Source organism: Gossypium hirsutum, chromosome A05 (genome assembly GCF_007990345.1).
Source record: "Gossypium hirsutum isolate 1008001.06 chromosome A05, Gossypium_hirsutum_v2.1, whole genome shotgun sequence".
In the NCBI taxonomy this organism is placed as follows: Eukaryota; Viridiplantae; Streptophyta; class Magnoliopsida; order Malvales; family Malvaceae; genus Gossypium; species Gossypium hirsutum.
In genome coordinates this window covers 60845455-60862629 of record NC_053428.1, presented here as the reverse complement: position 1 = coordinate 60862629, position 17175 = coordinate 60845455, and the positions used below count along the sequence as shown (strand labels likewise).

At 34.6% G+C, this 17175-nt stretch overlaps 1 long non-coding RNA gene across 27 annotated transcripts; it reads left to right on the top strand.

Moving 5' to 3' along the window:
• The first annotated feature begins 8359 nt into the window (after positions 1-8359).
• LOC107960063 (uncharacterized) lies at positions 8360-15905 on the top strand. Of its 27 annotated transcripts, XR_005926864.1 has the most exons (9): positions 8469-9583; positions 10298-10483; positions 10624-10725; positions 10848-13352; positions 13835-13949; positions 14543-14614; positions 14762-15178; positions 15399-15525; positions 15825-15905. It is a non-coding gene; the product is annotated as an uncharacterized lncRNA (long non-coding RNA). The 27 variants fall into 27 exon arrangements; XR_005926855.1 differs by lacking the exons at positions 14543-14614; positions 14762-15178 and adding an exon at positions 8360-8462 and having other exon boundaries at positions 9198-9583; positions 10848-10919; positions 11014-13352; positions 15399-15905; XR_001701075.2 differs by having other exon boundaries at positions 15399-15905.
• Positions 15906-17175: the final 1270 nt, after the last annotated feature.

Below are 17175 nucleotides of genomic sequence, written 5' to 3'. Positions count from 1 at the left end.
GATATGAAACATTAAATAAAAGAAACTTCCTATAAAAATTTTGCATCTTGTCGTCAAAGATATTGGAAACCATAGAGGATAAATTTGATCATCGATAAAGGAACTATTGCTTTGATCAAGATCATGCTGATAGCGTGTTATAAAATAAAGAGAGATAGAGAGACTAAAGAATAAAGAAAATATGGGAAGCAATAGAGAATGTATTTTATTGATCAATGGGATGATTACAATGCTTCATCAGAGTCTCTATTTATAGGCATAAGAAGTATAAAAGAAGTAGAGATCTAATTTTAATAACTATTAGAATTTAAAGTACATCATGTAACATCTTGAAATAGGGCCTAAACGGAACAGTGGTTGTGAAACCATAAATTTGAGGTAGAAAATTTTATTTTATTATTATTTTGAAGTTCATGATATGATTGCGTGATTGTGTGAAAATTTCGTGATGAAATTCTATGCATAAAGTGCTTAAGTTGAGGTTAGGGACTAAATCGAATAATTTGCAAAACTTGTATTCTAGAAGTTTTTAGTATGAAATTGCTTTGGAATATTAATTAGGAGGGTTTAAATAAAATTTGACCAATTTTAAGTTCATGGAAAAAAATTAGGACATGGAAGGAATTTTTTTAAAGTTTAGTAAGGAGGGGCAATTTGGTCATTTGGATATTAAATGAATTAAAAAGGGAAAAATAACACAAAATTTGTTATCATCTTCTTTAGTTGCTGCCGAATTTTTGCTCTCTCCATAGCTAGGGTTTCTTCAATTTTCAAGCTCCATAGTAAGTGATTCCAAGCCCCGTTTTTAATGTTCTTTACATTTTCGGAGTCCTGGTAGTTCGATAAAGCTTATGCTAGCAATAATTTAAGTTAGGGTTCATATTTGGAAAAATACCCATAGGTGAAAAGTGTTTATTTTGATGTTTTATGATAGAATATGAGGTCTTAGATTATGTTAGACAACTTGTGCTACTCGGTTTTAGGTAAAAACGAGTAAAAGGGCTTAATCGGTAAAAATACCTAATAGTCATAAGTGCATGTTAGAGTGTGAATTTGATGCTGCCATAGAAGGGAAAAATGATCAGCATGTCATAAAACATAAGAATAAGGGATAAAGTTTAATTCCCGAGCCTAGGGGCAAAAGTGTAAATATGCAAAAGTTTAGGGGTAAAAATGTAATTTTTGCAAAGTTTGAGTAAAGGACTGTTTTGATAAATGTGAATATTAAATAAGTTAAATTTGCTATTATAGATCAAGAAGAACAAAATTTGGGAGTAGATCAGGGAAAAGAAAAAGTAAAGGACTAAATTGTAAAGTTTAGTCACATTTTGTATTGAGGTAAGTTTACAGTAAATAAATGCAATATTCTTTTATTTTACATTATTATTGTCAATTTCCAGCATTTATATACTTATTTTTTTGAGAATATTCAAAGTCGAATTAAAGGCGAAGTGACAGAGAAAAAGCATTAGAAGCCCCGTTTGAACCTTAGGAATGTTAGGATATTAGGGTTGACAGGATAGGACAGAAATGAGCCATGTAAGTCCATATCAGATATATGGCTTTGGAGACAGGAATGAGCCATGTAAGCCCATATTAGATATATATATATGGTATTGGAGACATGAATAATTCATGTAAGTCCATGTCGAAGACATGGCATTGGCAGGATATTGATAGACAGGAACGACCCTAGTATCCTTAGTATTCCGAGTGGTTCAACCGGTCATTGTATATGTTAAATTACAGTGAATTACCAGCAAAAAGGGAAGGTAGATTATATTTATGAATAGTGAAAGGTCAGGTAAGAAAGAAGGTAAGTGAGTAAAGAATAAGGTAGAAAATGATAATGTAAAGAAAGTTTATGAGGCTAGGAGACATTATGTATATTTATTCATTATGTTGAATGTTGTAATTTATTTGCTTGTAAGCTTACTAAGCCTAGTGCTTACTCTCTTTATTTTCTTTTTCTTATAGTTTTTATCAAGCCACTCGGGGATCGAAGGAAACGTCGGAAACTGATCACACTATCGAAGAAATCACATTGGTATAGTTAGACGTTTCGTTTTGTGTTTGGCATGTATAGGAACTTGGTTTCTTTTGATATGATATGATCAATGAATGATGTGTAAATACTTGCTAGTGATTAACTAATAGAATGGCTGATGATATACATGTTTAATAGTATGTATGATTAAGTAGTAACTATCACATGAAAACTAAGAAAAATGTAAAAGTAACTTAAAAACAGATTCAAGTATCAGAAATAACGTGATTTTGAAAAATCACAAGAAATTGTAGAGACATGGGTTGATGGTGAATAATATATGTAATTAAATCTCATTGTGTCTATTTTCATATGGAATAAGCAAAACAGGTAAAGATTTTATATTTTATAAGATATCTGAGTTTTGATGAAATAGGGCCAGAGCGATTTTTGGATCCCCTGTTCCAACTTTAGAAATTCACTATAAATTTTAAAAAAATAATTATGTGGTGTAATTTATATGGTTAGAATCCTTATTGAATCTAGTTTTAATAGAAATAAATTTTATAGTCATATGATTTTTGTACAGAGAGAAAAGTGGTTCGTAGTAAGTAGAGGCCAGTGTAGTTGAATTCTGAAACAGGGGTAACTTTAACTAATAAACTGTACTAATTGGATAAGTCAAAAATTCTAAAAAAAAATTAGTAGATAGATATATGAGTTTAGTTTTAGGAAAAATTTACGGACCTTAATTTCGAGTTTTTAAACTCCAAAAATTAATTTTTAAGCAACCATGACGCAGAAAAATAGTTTATTCCGAAAATTAAAATAAGTGGTTTAGAGTTGTTTAAAAGGTAAGATAAGTTTAGTAACACCTCAAGCTTGACTCCGGTGACGGTTTCGGGCGTGGGGGCGTTACACATCAAAACTTTATCTCGATCATTGTAACACCCCAAAACCCGGCTAAAAGTCTAGACCAAATCTGGGACTACATTGAGCACCGAAGTGATCGTGAGAAATTTCAAATAAACAATCCCTTTACAAGTTAAGAACATTCAAACCTTATTAAGTAAAAACCGAACCGTTGTAGTGAAGTTTAAAACTCAGAAAGAAGTTATAGTGTAGTTTGAAAATAACCAGAACAATTGCACGTATGAAAGTCCAAAATAGAATTTGTACCACGGCATTATAAAAGTTTACAGTTCGAAGACCAAATATAAGATTAAAACTAGAAAACACAAACTGATATTCCAATTTGCTGAAGCTTTCTGAGACCTCCGCGTACTGAGCCCAACAACAGAATCTAGAACTGTACCTGAAAGGGGAAACAGAATAGGGGAATCAGCTACTCGAGCTCAGTGTGAGATCAAACAAATTAAACTACAAAAACAGAAACAGAAAACTAGAAGCAGTTCAGAAGCAGAACATACTTACAAAGCTATACAGAAACAGTTGGTACGTTCGAAAAGGACGTATCGGCATACAACATTATTTAGAGCATAATAAAAATTACACTCAGGTACACAATCGTAGTACTATCTAAACAGATGTTTCAACTCAATCATTCAAATACACATTTATGTCTCACGTGCCCTCTTAGGCACGATATCAACAATTCTCAAACAGTCACAGTAATTCATCAGTCAGTCAGTCATAGTCATAGTCTACGAAATTCTCATAGGCATAAGTGCCTTTCAGTCGAACAGTACAATCATATTCAGTCACAGTCTCACATTCAGTCATAGTGTCAGTAATTCTTTATCTTTTACAAGTTTCAATTCAGTCAAACAGATCAATCAGATACATATGGATGTAGTTGAGTTAAAGACACCCACCCATCCAGCCAACACACCTCTCCATCCCCCATCACTCCTCAATAGAGCTATTAAGCTCATCCAACCAATCACTCCATATAGGACCTCGAAAAGCCCATCCAACCCTACACTCCATATGACGCCATCCCAAGTTTCCCGGCAATGATAGATATCGGCATTGTCCTCGACCTTCAGGGAATTGGGACTACCCGTGACCCTTTGGGTATTGGGGCTAACAGTATGCAAATAAACTACCAGTCACGTTTATTACGTAGCAAAGCTAGCTTATAAGCTGTACGATGCAATGTGGTAAACCGCAGTACAGACATGCAGTATAAACTGCCAGATCAGATCGTGGTACGTAGCATAGCAACGACATGCGGTATAGTGCAATGCAGTAAATCACTATACCGATAGGTTGTAGTAAAACTGCCAGTTCAGTCAATGGTACGTAGCGTAGCTAACGTACATACGGTACAGTGTAATGCAGTGATCTACTATACCGTTATCAGTAAAGTCCACGACCCTCTGGGTATTAGGACCGCCCTCGACCCTCTGGGTATTAGGGGCTATCAGTGACCAGCAGATCAACTGCCAGTTTCGTCAATCTCCCTTCTCTTCAAAATCTCACCCAAAAACAGTATATGCATATGTATGTATGCAATCAGATGTACACGATCAGAATACCAATTTCAGACAGTTAATCAGAAGCAGACACTCACATCAATCAATCAGTTACAAAATCAAACATGTGCACACTCATAACTCGAGTTCTGTATCAAGCTTATCACACAAACAATCACAATTAGCACACATATCAAGCCCAGATCAGTCATAACTACCCTCAATAAAGCTCAGTCGAGGTTTGGAACATACAAAGTTGTGATTACACTTAAATTTGGCCTAAAAACATGATTTGGCGATATAAGGCCACACGCCCGTGTGCTCTGGCTGTGTGGAGAAATCCAAGCGGTGTAAGGGTCCAAACGCTCGTGTGAAGGGTAGCACACAGCCGTGTGACAGAGGCACACACCCCTATGAAGTAGGGACACGGCCGTTTGAACAAGCCGTGTAACTCACTGTCCAATTTCACTAAAATAAGGTGCAGGGCAGACACGACCATGTGAGGGTCTCACACGCCCGTTTGCCCACAATAACGGCCGTGTGTTCTGAAACACATGCTCGTGTGGGACCCCTAAATCCCCAAATCAATCACACGATCATGTGGCCAGGCCGTGTAACTCTAAATCCCTAAAACCCTAATTTCTAAATCCAGACACCCATGTGCCCAAGGGACACGACCATGCGAATTTTAACAAAATCCCCAATTCAAGCACATGACCATGTGGTCAGGCCGTGTGGCACCAAATTTAGCCCAGAACCCTAGTTCCCAAATCTACACTGCCGTGTGCCACGGTACACACCTGTGTGATCATCGGGGAGGTCACAAAACCACCCCTAAAATAGCCCGAAACCACCATTTAAGCCACCAAAACCACCCCTAATCTTTGCCCTATCAAAATATATCAAAAAGTGGCAGTTTCTCCTCACTTCTATCGACTAGAAACCCAAAATTAATGGGTTAGCATACAGTTAGGAAAAGCCAAATAGAAAATTTACAGAAACAATGAACACATAAAGTAACGTAGTTACAGTTTGAATCCCACACCTGTTTGCAATTGAAGAAGACAACAGAGGCGCGAGATTCCCGAGTCCACAAATAAACCGTTTTAGAGAATTATTTTGAAAAGCCCAAAAAGTAAAGAAGAAGGGATAAAGGGAAAGGAATGTCACTTCCAAAAAAAAACAATCAAATAAAAATAAATAATATAAAATCTAAAACACATAAGTTACCAAAATAAGACTATAAAACCTCAAAACGCACTTGCAAAGACTCGAACCCAAAACCTCAAAGTACACTAACACTCACTCCACGACTAGACCAACAGGCCCATTCTGACACTAAAATGCACAACTTAACTCATGTGTGCAACCTTCTCACTGTCACTACACTTAAAACCCCAAAACTTTTAGGCCCAAAATTCGGGGCGTTACAATCATGATGGACATCCACTTAATAAGATATTCATAACAATATAAGAGTTATCAAGTATATTTTATTTACTAATTTTTCTGCCAATATTTATTAAATATGTTTTGAAAATTTTTTCAATAAGGTTCAAAAATCATAAAATAAAAATCATTTTATTAAAATAAATTAAAAAACCAAAAAATAAACATTAGTAAAAAATCAAAAATCAAATTTTTTACAAAAATTCTAAATAATTCCATAGAACAGAACCCAATACAATCCTAATTTTTGCATGGATATTTACAGCCCAATGGGGCACTTAAAATACTAATGAATTTAAAGTCCAAACCAAAAATATTGGGTGGAAACAGCATAATAAAAAAGAATTACTTGTCGATTTGGATAGAGAGTTTTCATTTCCTATATATAAAAATCGACATTGAACCTTTTGTTAAATTGCATATATCCTCTTCAATAAAGCACAAGCTTCTAGCATACGTTGCTGTCATTTAACATCCAACTCTTTGATACTTCACTTTCTAATCCTGTCTTTTCTCAATAAAATTAGAGGTTGTTTTTCATTTTCCATACATTTTGATGGAAGTGGAAGAGGTCTTTGTTGCTTCACCCCGTCTCATCCCCTTCAATCATAAGCAGAAGCTTAAAGATGTCGAGTCCCAAGCCCCTCCTATTGACATGCCTCTCAACTCTACTGTAGAATCTGTTGCAAGCCCGTTTTTGACATTTTTAGGTCTCTAGGTGAAACAATAAGTTAGACCATTTTAAAAGAAAAATTATAAAATGTAATATAATAAAAACTAAAAAAATTGATAAAATAAAAAAATTACACATTAGCCATTAGCCATTGTATCCAAATCTGGATGCAGAGTTCTCTATTCATAATTGATCTGCTACCACTAAAGGAATATTCTGAAAAACATGTAGGTCAACAGGAAATTGCTTTATCAACTCGGTAAGAGTATGTGCAGTCGTATTAGCCTCCCTTGAGATATATTAGATCTCTAGCTTCCATTGTCTTCAACACAATTCAATCATTCTTGTAGCTAAATCTCTATTCAGTTGACCTTGAAATCTATCTTGAATAGATTCAATAGTAAGAACACAATCTGTTTCTACAATGACATTTTTCCATTTTGCCTTCCTTGCATATTGAATTCCATAATAAATAGCCCATAATTCGGCTTGCTCAATGTTACATCTCCCAATGTTTTTTCTGACTCCCTAAAGCCAATTACCACAATCATCCCTAGCAACAGCCGTCGCCGATGCTAACCCCAAATAAGGATTACGTGCCTTATCCTTATTCAATTTAATGGAGCCTGGCGTAAGTGGTTTCCATTGTTGTTTTCGAATTGCCTCACATTTAAACCATGTATTCTTCCCAACCTATGCTTGGTGGCTTTCACCCAACACCAACTAGATTGGACAATTTTAGTACTGTTGAACTGCTTATCATGGAAAACAAATAGATTTCTTTGTTTCCATATTTTCCACCATAAAATACCGAAGAGGGATCACCAATCAACCTCATGGAAGACTAACCCAAATTTATTTCCCAAATTTGTAGTAACCCAACATTCTAAAGGATAGGAGAAAAAAGCATCATAATCCTTAAAGGAATAAATTACTTCCAAACATCCATAGCTTTACATAGTCTCAAAGAACATGGATAATAGATTCATCAGCACTACCACAAAGTTACATGAAGGGTTATCAACATACTTCTTCTGTAGCGTTCAATATTAGTGAGCAATCATTCTTTAAAAACTAGCCAAAGGAATTGTCGAACACATTGTAGGCCATCAAAGTGCCAAGCAAGCTTCCATTTTCCTTCCATAGGACGTAAATTATTTACCATGAGAGAGTTATAGATTGACTTAAACCGTGAAAACTCCATTAGTCGAGCATATTGAAACCAAAGCATTAGGACCAACTAATGGGTTTGGGATAAGGATACCTATAATATAAGAAAGGGTATTGTTATCCAAAACTCTATTCAAATAGGTCCAATTCTAGTTATCATTACTCATAGTCATATCACAAAGTGTACCCGAGTAGTCAATAAGATTTGTATTAAAACGGAAATTGAATAGACGACCAATATCCATAATCCAAGTATATGTCCAAATTTAATAAGAGTTCCATCACCCACTGACCATCCAACGTTTTAACATAAAAGTGGCCAGATTTTCGTGAGAGATAGCCAAACAAATAAACACTGACTTCTCGAAATATCAAGAGGAACCTCATCCGTAAGCTTATACTTAGATCGAAAAACTCTAGCCTATAATGCATGCCGATTCGTAAGTAGGTTAAACCCCAATTTCAGCAAGAAGGAGTCATTTTGAGTTTGATTTTTTTTATTCTAGCAAATGAAGTATTTATGATGAAAAATTGAAAGTTAAATATTTAATTAGTTTATTTTAATTTTAAATTTTATTTCTTATATTAAAAGTTGAAAAAATATATTTTTTCCCCTTTCCAGCCTTAGACTCCGGGCGACTAGACTGTCAAACAACCCTGGGCCGGGCCTACCCTAATGCAACGACATTTGATTCGTCTTAGGCTAAGCGACCTAGGCTCGTCCACGAGAAAACCGATGGCTTGGGTAATGAAAATTGTCTTCTGGTTTTAGTTTAGGATCTTCTAATGTGCAACTTGTGGGATGGAATTTATGCGTTGAATATTAATTCTAGGGTTTCCTTGTTATTACTTGCGTTTATGGCTTTGAGTTTAGTGGAATCTTTCTATTTGATAAAACAGCTTGTTAGGAACACTGACGATATTCAGAAGTTTTTTAGTGACTGAATTTACGTTATCTGCCAATTTGCACGGTATTGGGCTTGGATCTCACATAGTCACACTGAAAGTATGGGATTTTCCCCTTGGATTTAATGGACCTAGAGTCTTACACTCTAATAGTTAGCTTTGGGAATGTGGTTTTCCAAGGGTTCATATAAAATATTGTGCTATGTGAATGTGTAGTGAGAAGATTAAGGCTCCATTTCGTTGCCACTTTTAGTAATATTTCTTTTTGTCATTTGCTTTTTTACTTGTTCAATAATTGCTAGAAGCAGAGCAAATATTTTGAAAGTAGATATGGTTAAGATGCAGCACAGTTTCAAACATATTTCTTTTATCTAGAAATAAAGTAATATAAATCATGGAAATTTTAAATTTAATTTTAATATATGAAATTTGATATTTGCTTCCGGGTTTAAAAGTTTGTCCGGAAAGAAAGAAGAAATAGCCAGTCTTGGATTACGACTGTTTTATCTCTTCTAATTGCTTATTGCTTTACTTATTTTGGTTATTCTAATTCTATGATTGTTTTTCATTATAGCTAGTGAGAATGGGTTCAAAGCTGAGCAGTCGGATGAACCTGTGAAGGAGCAAAAGGAGGCTTTGCTGCAAAATGAGGTTACCAAACAAGCAGAGGATGGTACTGCTCAAGCAACAGTAAAACATCAACAAGTTGAAGGAACAACAGAGGAAACTGAGCAACAATCTACTGATAATCATGCGACTACTGATGCTGAGTTAGGTAAAGATGAGAAATTTGAGGCAGTTGGTGGTCAGGAACCGGATAAAGTTGAGAATTTTGAGGCAGATGGTAGCCAGGAACTGCCTACAAACGAGGAGAGTAAGCAACCTTCTGATGAGGTTCCTCAACAGGAAGTTGATGATGGTTCAACTATTACTTGCAGATTTGAGGTTCCTAATGCTAAGGTATGCTAATATTTTTAGCTGTCTCAATTGGAATGAAGAGTATTTTAAGAATTTAGATTGTGTTAAGGATGAAGTCTCATTCATATAGTAATGTCCTAGATTGCGTCCTATCTGGGGATAAGGCAAGTTTGGAACCTTGTCCCTATCACCTTAATCAGATCCTCATCTCTCTTCCTTAGTGCAACTGTCCCATTCCTACCACATGAACATCCATCTTTCTTTCTTGTGTCATACCTACAGTTCCGGACATCAAAGTGGATGGCATCATATATGTAGACAGATAGCGTCTGCATTAGTAGACTAATCTATTCATTGTTATCACATTTCTTCTTGTGACAGTCTTTCCTATCAAAAGGGCAGCCGAACTAGCTACAAACCCAGTTTATTTTGCTTTAGATGCATGAACAAACTGCAAAACTGATCTTTTTTTATACTGTAATGTATATATAAACCCATGCCCATTCTAACTTAGAAAACTGGGGCCCATTTTAAATTCTTTCCATTAATGTTTCGTACTATTTTTCTTCTCTGCCTCTCTTAACCTGGATGCCGTCCGTTAACTCACGTCTTCTAATTACAAGGATCTCATCTTTATGAGTGACAACCTTGAATGTGTTTCCTACATTATTTTTGTTCAATGTTTGTGACCTTCACCATTTTCCTCATACAAACTTGCCTAATCATGTCTTCTCATCCAAGCAATGCTTTCTGCAGGTTGGTGTTCTCATAGGAAAGGCAGGGGATGCTATAAGGTACCTGCAATACAAGTCTGCAGCAAAAATTCAAATTACAAGGGATGCGGATGCTGATTGAGTTGCCCCAACAAGGCCTTTAGAAATAATAGGGACTTTGAATAGCATAATCAAGGGCGAGAAGCTTGTAGATGCTGTCATAGTAGAGGTTGTATGCTGTTTCTAGAACTTCTTCCTCATATCTCCCCCCATGCTTTCATTATTTACCCTTTTCTTAATACATCCCGCTTATTTGCTGGCTTTATTTTGGTTGCTTTGTCATTAGCTTAACTTTTGTGTTTGTTTCAGGCTGATGCTGGGGGTTCCCCTTCCCTTGTAGCTAGGGGCCTTGCTACCACACAGGCTGCTGGGGATGCTGATCATATTGAGATTCAAGTTCCTAATGAGAAGGTTATTCCCTTTTCTTTCTTTTTCCCTATAGGTACCTGCTACTACAGGTACAGAGGTACTTATGTCTGTTCAAGCTTGCTTTGGCCTTCATGATTTCGTGTAATTTATCTTTCCTGTTTCAGGTTGGTTTAATCATTGGTAAAGGTGGGGAGACTATCAGAGGAGTGCAGACTAGGTCAGGGGCTCGCATTCAGGTAGTTGATATTTGTTGGTGTGCTATTTGTCATCATGTTTCCTAATTGTTAAATATATTGTGATATAAAAAAAGCACATAATTGCCTTTGACAGGCCAAGAATGAGAGGGGGGGAGACATTGTTGACGATCTCTTTGTTCAACAACGTTATGGATGCACTCATGTTCGATGCATGCCATTTCTTGTTCGGTTATGTCTTTGTTAACTTTTTCCTACCTGGTTTTTCTTAGGTGAAGAGAAAAACATTTTCATTCATTTGTTCGTGACAGACATGTTTGGGGTTAAGTTATATATTGATGGATTGACAGACATGTTTGGGGTTAAGTTATATATTGATGGATTTACTTTGCATCTACCTTTCTCGAACATCTAGTTGTGCTTTTGATTACTGCTACATGGTATTTATTGCTAATGAGTTCAGCTTCTTTAGTCGGAAATCTTACTGACTGCAATACTTTCTCATTTTATTGAATTTTTGGATGGAATGAGAAGGGCTTCTCCAATTGGATGTGTCAAGTTCTAGAAAAAGCAGATTCAAAGCAAGAGATCTTCCCTTCTCTGTGTTCCCCTACCCTCCTATTCCTCTTCCGGATGCTTCTCATCTGAATTTTATATGTGAGACTGTCCTAAACAAAGTAGACAACACATTTATATAAGTAAGGACCAGAACATTGACATTCAATATTCCCTTAATCATTATCCTTTCTGTGTGGTCTTCTAGACGGCACACATATTCTCTTCTTAATTTGAGTTGGGAGAGATGAACTATTTTTGCTAGATTTTGTTCTGAACTTTTTGTTTGAATTTATGTTTTCTATGTTATTTTTATGCTTTAGATTTTTTTAATAATCATTTTTTTAGTTCGTAGAAATACTCACCTTTAGATTGGTCTAGCTTTTTTGATCGAGAGGAAGATGTCTGCATACCAGACTCAAATGATGTTAGTGTTATTTGTTGTGGCAGTTCAATACCTATTTACTTCCATTTTCAATACCTATTTACTTCTAATATGCTTTATCATGTTAGATCTTTCATTTATATATGGCAGGAACAGAAGGACCAGTTGTTTTTTGTCTACGTGGGGGCGGCTACGCTGGGTCTGTTTGATCTTGATGATATATTTTCATTTGTTCATATATTTTTTTATTTTACTTGTTTCTAATTCATGAAGTTTCATCGAACTATTACTGTAGTACTGCTATGGTACTTTGATAAATTTGGTTTCTAATTTCATTTTTGGCATTCCATTTCCTTGTGTTGAAAGGACAACAAATTTGTCTCAATGAATCAGATTCCAAAGCAACCCTCTTAGTTCTTTAAATTTGAGTAGCTACTGCTATTTGTTTTCCATTGGGAAATTGAGGAATAAATGAGAAATAAACTGCATAGATGATATGAAATCTTAGTCATAATGTTATTTTGGCCTGGAAATTACATAGAATGGCAGCCCTTCCCCCGTTCTTTACATGTTTGGTCAAGATTCCATATCGGGTTTCATTTTAACTATTAAAGATCCCCTAGGGTACATTTCTAACTAATTAACTTTTAAATATGTTAAAGAGTTCACCAATTCCAGGCTAGTTCACATTGTCTTCTGCCTTTTTCCCGAAGAAATATAAATGCAATACTGATTTGAGGAAATATCCTAGCAGATATTATGTTTCATTGAAACTAACCCAGAGTATACTTTTCCTTTACTCTTCCCTTGAAATTCAATCTAAAAATACTCTCTCTTTATGTAGGTTTAAGAGATCAATATTTGATTTTCGATCTTTCTGTGACTGAATTTCTGATAAATGCGAGTTGTCTAACTTGCTATGGTAGGCTCTCGTTTGCTCTGTCGGCTAGTAAAATTAAAGAGAGAGCTTGAGTGGATGTCAAAATTCTTAACCAATAAATAAACCAACATAAGCCAATAAATTGAAAACCCAATTACCAAACACTGTTCATTGAAAGATTTGATTGATGTTTCATAGCATTATCATGGCCCAACTAAAAAAACAAAAAACAGAAATTTCCCGCTAACCCCACTCCATCCTACTAGAAAAAGAAACTGAAGCTTAGAATTCTCTGCAAATCCCATTAAACATGGACGAAACAAAATCAACAACAACAAAACCAAGAAGAAAAGCCAGCAAAAGGAAACCCCTTACTGATCTCACCAATACAATCCCATCCGCTCTTTCTTCTTCACAATCCTCCTCTGCTTCTATCAAAACCCAAATAAAATCTTCGCGCCCTTCGGATCTTAAACCCCTCCTAGCAACCCCAATACTAGCTTTAAGCGCACCTCTAAGCTTACTGCCACTGACTCCACCAAAAATATAAATAATGATAACAATGACAAGAAGAAGGAAAATGAAAATTGTCCGAGTGACAAGGCAAATCCCAGCTCCAAGCCGTCTCCGCCGTCAAAAACACCTTCCTTTTCGGGTAATCTTGATGGGTCTAGATTATTTCTGGGTTTTGGTTGGATTTTTTAAAGTGGGATTTGATCTTTGGGTTTATGGATTGTCTAGGGTTTTTACTTCTTGAATTTGGGTTTTTGGGTTCTGGAGAAAGTTTTTTTTTTGTTTTAATGCTAGTGAATTGATAACATTTTGGGACAATAGAACTTTGTTGGTTCAGTTTGAGCTATATAGATTTTCTTCTAAGATAAATCTATAGATATTTTAGTTAAAATGCATTCTGTGCTGTGGAATTATGTGAAGTTATCTGGACTCTCTGTAAATTCGATTAATGTTACTGATCTATGGAAGTGCTCAATTTTAGAAATTATATATGAAATGCATTCTATGATGTGGAACTGTCTTCTCAACCTCTTTTTTGTCCCTAGTTTTCTGGATTGTGCATTTATTTTGGGCCGAACGGATTTAACATTATAGCTTTGATCTTATGTATTTGTGATTGTGCAGATTTTGAGCCTCGTACAGTTTACAGGAGACACACTGCTGAGAAAAAGAAGAGTAAAAGGAAGGAAGTTGTGGAGCCTTTGAGTAGCATTTTTGAAACGAGGACTCCCTACTTAAGGTGGTTTTCTTTTGATAAGTTTCTGCATTTATTGTTGGTTTGATAGTTGGTCTTTGGATAAATTTTAGTCTTTGATGACTTTAGAAGGCAAAGGATACTCAAAATGTGCATGGTATGTTAGACATTGATGCAGTGAAATGGGATTTCATTGTTGTAACGTTGTCACTAGTATGTAATTATAAAGTATTAAATAGATGTTGGAAGTGATCTTGATCTTTTGATCTCAACCCTTTTGGTGGTTAGCTTTCAGGCAACGGCTGTAAGATTATGACTCCAAAATTTTGATCAATAAAATGTACCAAATAGTTCATTTGATACCTTGGCCATATATTCGGATATTAGATAGTAGAAAGAAAACAGCCTGAAGTAACTGTTAAATTGATTACAATGGTCTTTTTGTATTCATTTTCATTCATATATCCTCCACTTCTCCTGCGTAATTGAGTCTTGAAGGAGACAAGTGTAATGAGACTAAAAGACTGTTGTTCCCTCTTAAGAATTTTGTTTTAGATTTCTGTGTTTTGTCATGTTTTTAACATCTGTTTCCAGTTAAGTCATGATACTTTCTGATCCGAGTTTCTTTCACAACTCAGAAAGTGGCTTTTCACCGCAAAGTTTGGGACATAAAAGTGGCTTTTCCTTGAATTGTAGTATGTCATATTTAGGTATTGAACAATTCAGTCTTGTATATTCAGATGTTTAGTCTTCTTTATGCTTTTTTTTATTCTTACTATCTGCCGTCAATATTAATCACTCTACTTGTTCCGTGTTTCATTAATTTAGAATATATCTGTTGTTTACTGTTTTCTCAGATTATGATGAGTCCTTACTTAGCGATGCTTCTCCTTCTCTTTAATATGGGAAAAAGGATGGAGATGGTGATATTGGTATCTCCAAATCATGTCCAATGCCACATAAAAAAGCTCACTTAAAACTTCTAATATTTTCATTTGATTTGTGTTGAATGGAAATTGCGCTACTGATATTTGGTTTGGGATTACTTGGTCTTCATTAAGACAATTTTAAAAATTTTGTATCTTTAAAATAATTCAGATTTTCATTTATAGAATCCGGTAATCTGATCTAAATTTACTTGGTTTATGCTATGTAAACTTGTCATCTATTTCTACAAGATTTGAGGCAATACTTCAAGGCATTTAGACCAGTCTTGGTTTTCTCACAGAGCTATAGAGTGGAATTTAACCTAAATCTGGCTGAAGCATCTTTCAGTAAGCAAATCAGCCATATCCTGCAACTTTACTCTGCACAAACAACATTATATTATCAGTATTAATTATTATGTTTTGATGCTTGCTTTTGCATTAACTCATATCACTTGCGATTGTCCCTTATAAGCTTTTTTTTTTCCTACTTAAGCAGATGCATCCTTAAAGATAATGTGACTAATATGTCTTGAACTAAGCTTATTGGTTTGCAATGTCTCCACAGAAGCAACACCGAGACAAGGCTGAGATAAATGCTTCTAAGCATGACTTGCCCCAAGATTTCATCAACAAATAAAGAGCGTACTTTGCGGAGGTTGATGCATTTGAACTGGAAGAGGAGGTCACATCAGGTAATGAGTCGAACTAGATTAAAAAAGGTATAGAACTGAATGATTTAGGATAATGCAATTAAGATGATCTAACCCTGTAAAACTCTCTCTGTATAGTTACCAAAAGAACCATCTTACCTTAGCTATATCATCCCCACGAGAGTCTTGTTGATAGTAGTTTTATATTGTATTTGGCATTTTACTTGTCTATGTTTAACAAAAGGCTTTTTCATTCCTTGGCAATTTTTGAATTATTGAAATCATGTTATTGAGGAACTGCTTGTCAAATATGTGTTGACCAAAATGTTTTTGGTTTATAGGAGGGGCTGATTAGTTTGACCTGTCGAAAGACCGTGTTAAGTTTCTGAACTTCAAGATATTATCTATTTTGATTCGATCAATTTTTTCAACATATATAGCATCAGAAATAGCCGGAAATAAGGTGTGGTCAAGTCCTAATAATGTGACAAGAAAAGGGATGGTGAATATTCTAAATTTGTGTGTTGAGACATGGAAATGTAGCTATTCCATTGCTTTAGTTTCTACCAATGAAATACTTGGTGTGTAGTTCAAATTATTTTTTCTTTGCACTTTCAACTCATTGGAGCCTTAGTGAAATCCAAAGGGCCCTGCCCCCTTGCCCATCGTTTGATGGGCTTTAAAGTTTCCTTTTTAAAAATCAAAGTCTAGGTTGATCAATTTTTTTATTCGGAGGATCAGGCATGACTTGGTCCAAAAGCTTTTATTATTGTTTAAAACATCATTTTATATTAATATTTATTTTTCATAATTAATTCTAAATAACTTTTTTCTTATTATTAAAATGCTCTTTTAAGTTTGGCTTTTAGGTGTTAATCAGTTGAGTTGGGTTCGGTTCGTTTTAATTAGGGGTGAGTATTCGATCGAGTCGAGTCGAGTCAAATCAAGTCAAAAAATTTCGAGTTAGTCGAGTTGACGAATTCTATTTTAGCAATCAAACTCAATTTGAATTTTGTTTTTAATCGAGTTAAAAAATTTCGAGTCGAGTCAAGTCGAGTTAACGAATCTTATTATTTATACTTAATGTTGCATTGACATGGGCCGATTATTTAACTAGTAGACGAAGTACAAGCTTTTAGATTAATTTTGAGTAAAAGAAAAAGGGAAAATCGGGCAATTCGGGAAGGAAAGTAAGACTACTAGGTAAACATTTATTAAAACGACGTAGTTTGACCTTTTCTTAATTGGATTTTTGAATAATTCAAATTAAGTGTGAGCGTTTGGTTGAATCGAATGAAATTGTTCGAATTAAATTAAAAATAATAATAATGTCAAATTAAAATCTTGTTACAATATAGCTATTCCCATGTTAGAGCGTGTAAATTTGAAACCTTTTTTAAAGCATAATAATAATAAAGATATTTTAGTATGATGAACTTGAATCATTAACCAGATATTTAGATTCTAAAATTATTATTTTATAAAATTTTTAAAATTTTAAAATTTTAATTTTTTTATATGTTTTTGATTTTTTTTTAAAAATTATAATTTTTTTAAAATACAAATTTTGGAATTTTTATAAATATTTTGAATTTTAAAAATTATTTTCAATTTTTGAAAATTATTTTGATTATTTTGTAATTTTTGTTAAGAGAGAGACTAATTTGCTCATTTTAAAAATTGATAAGGACT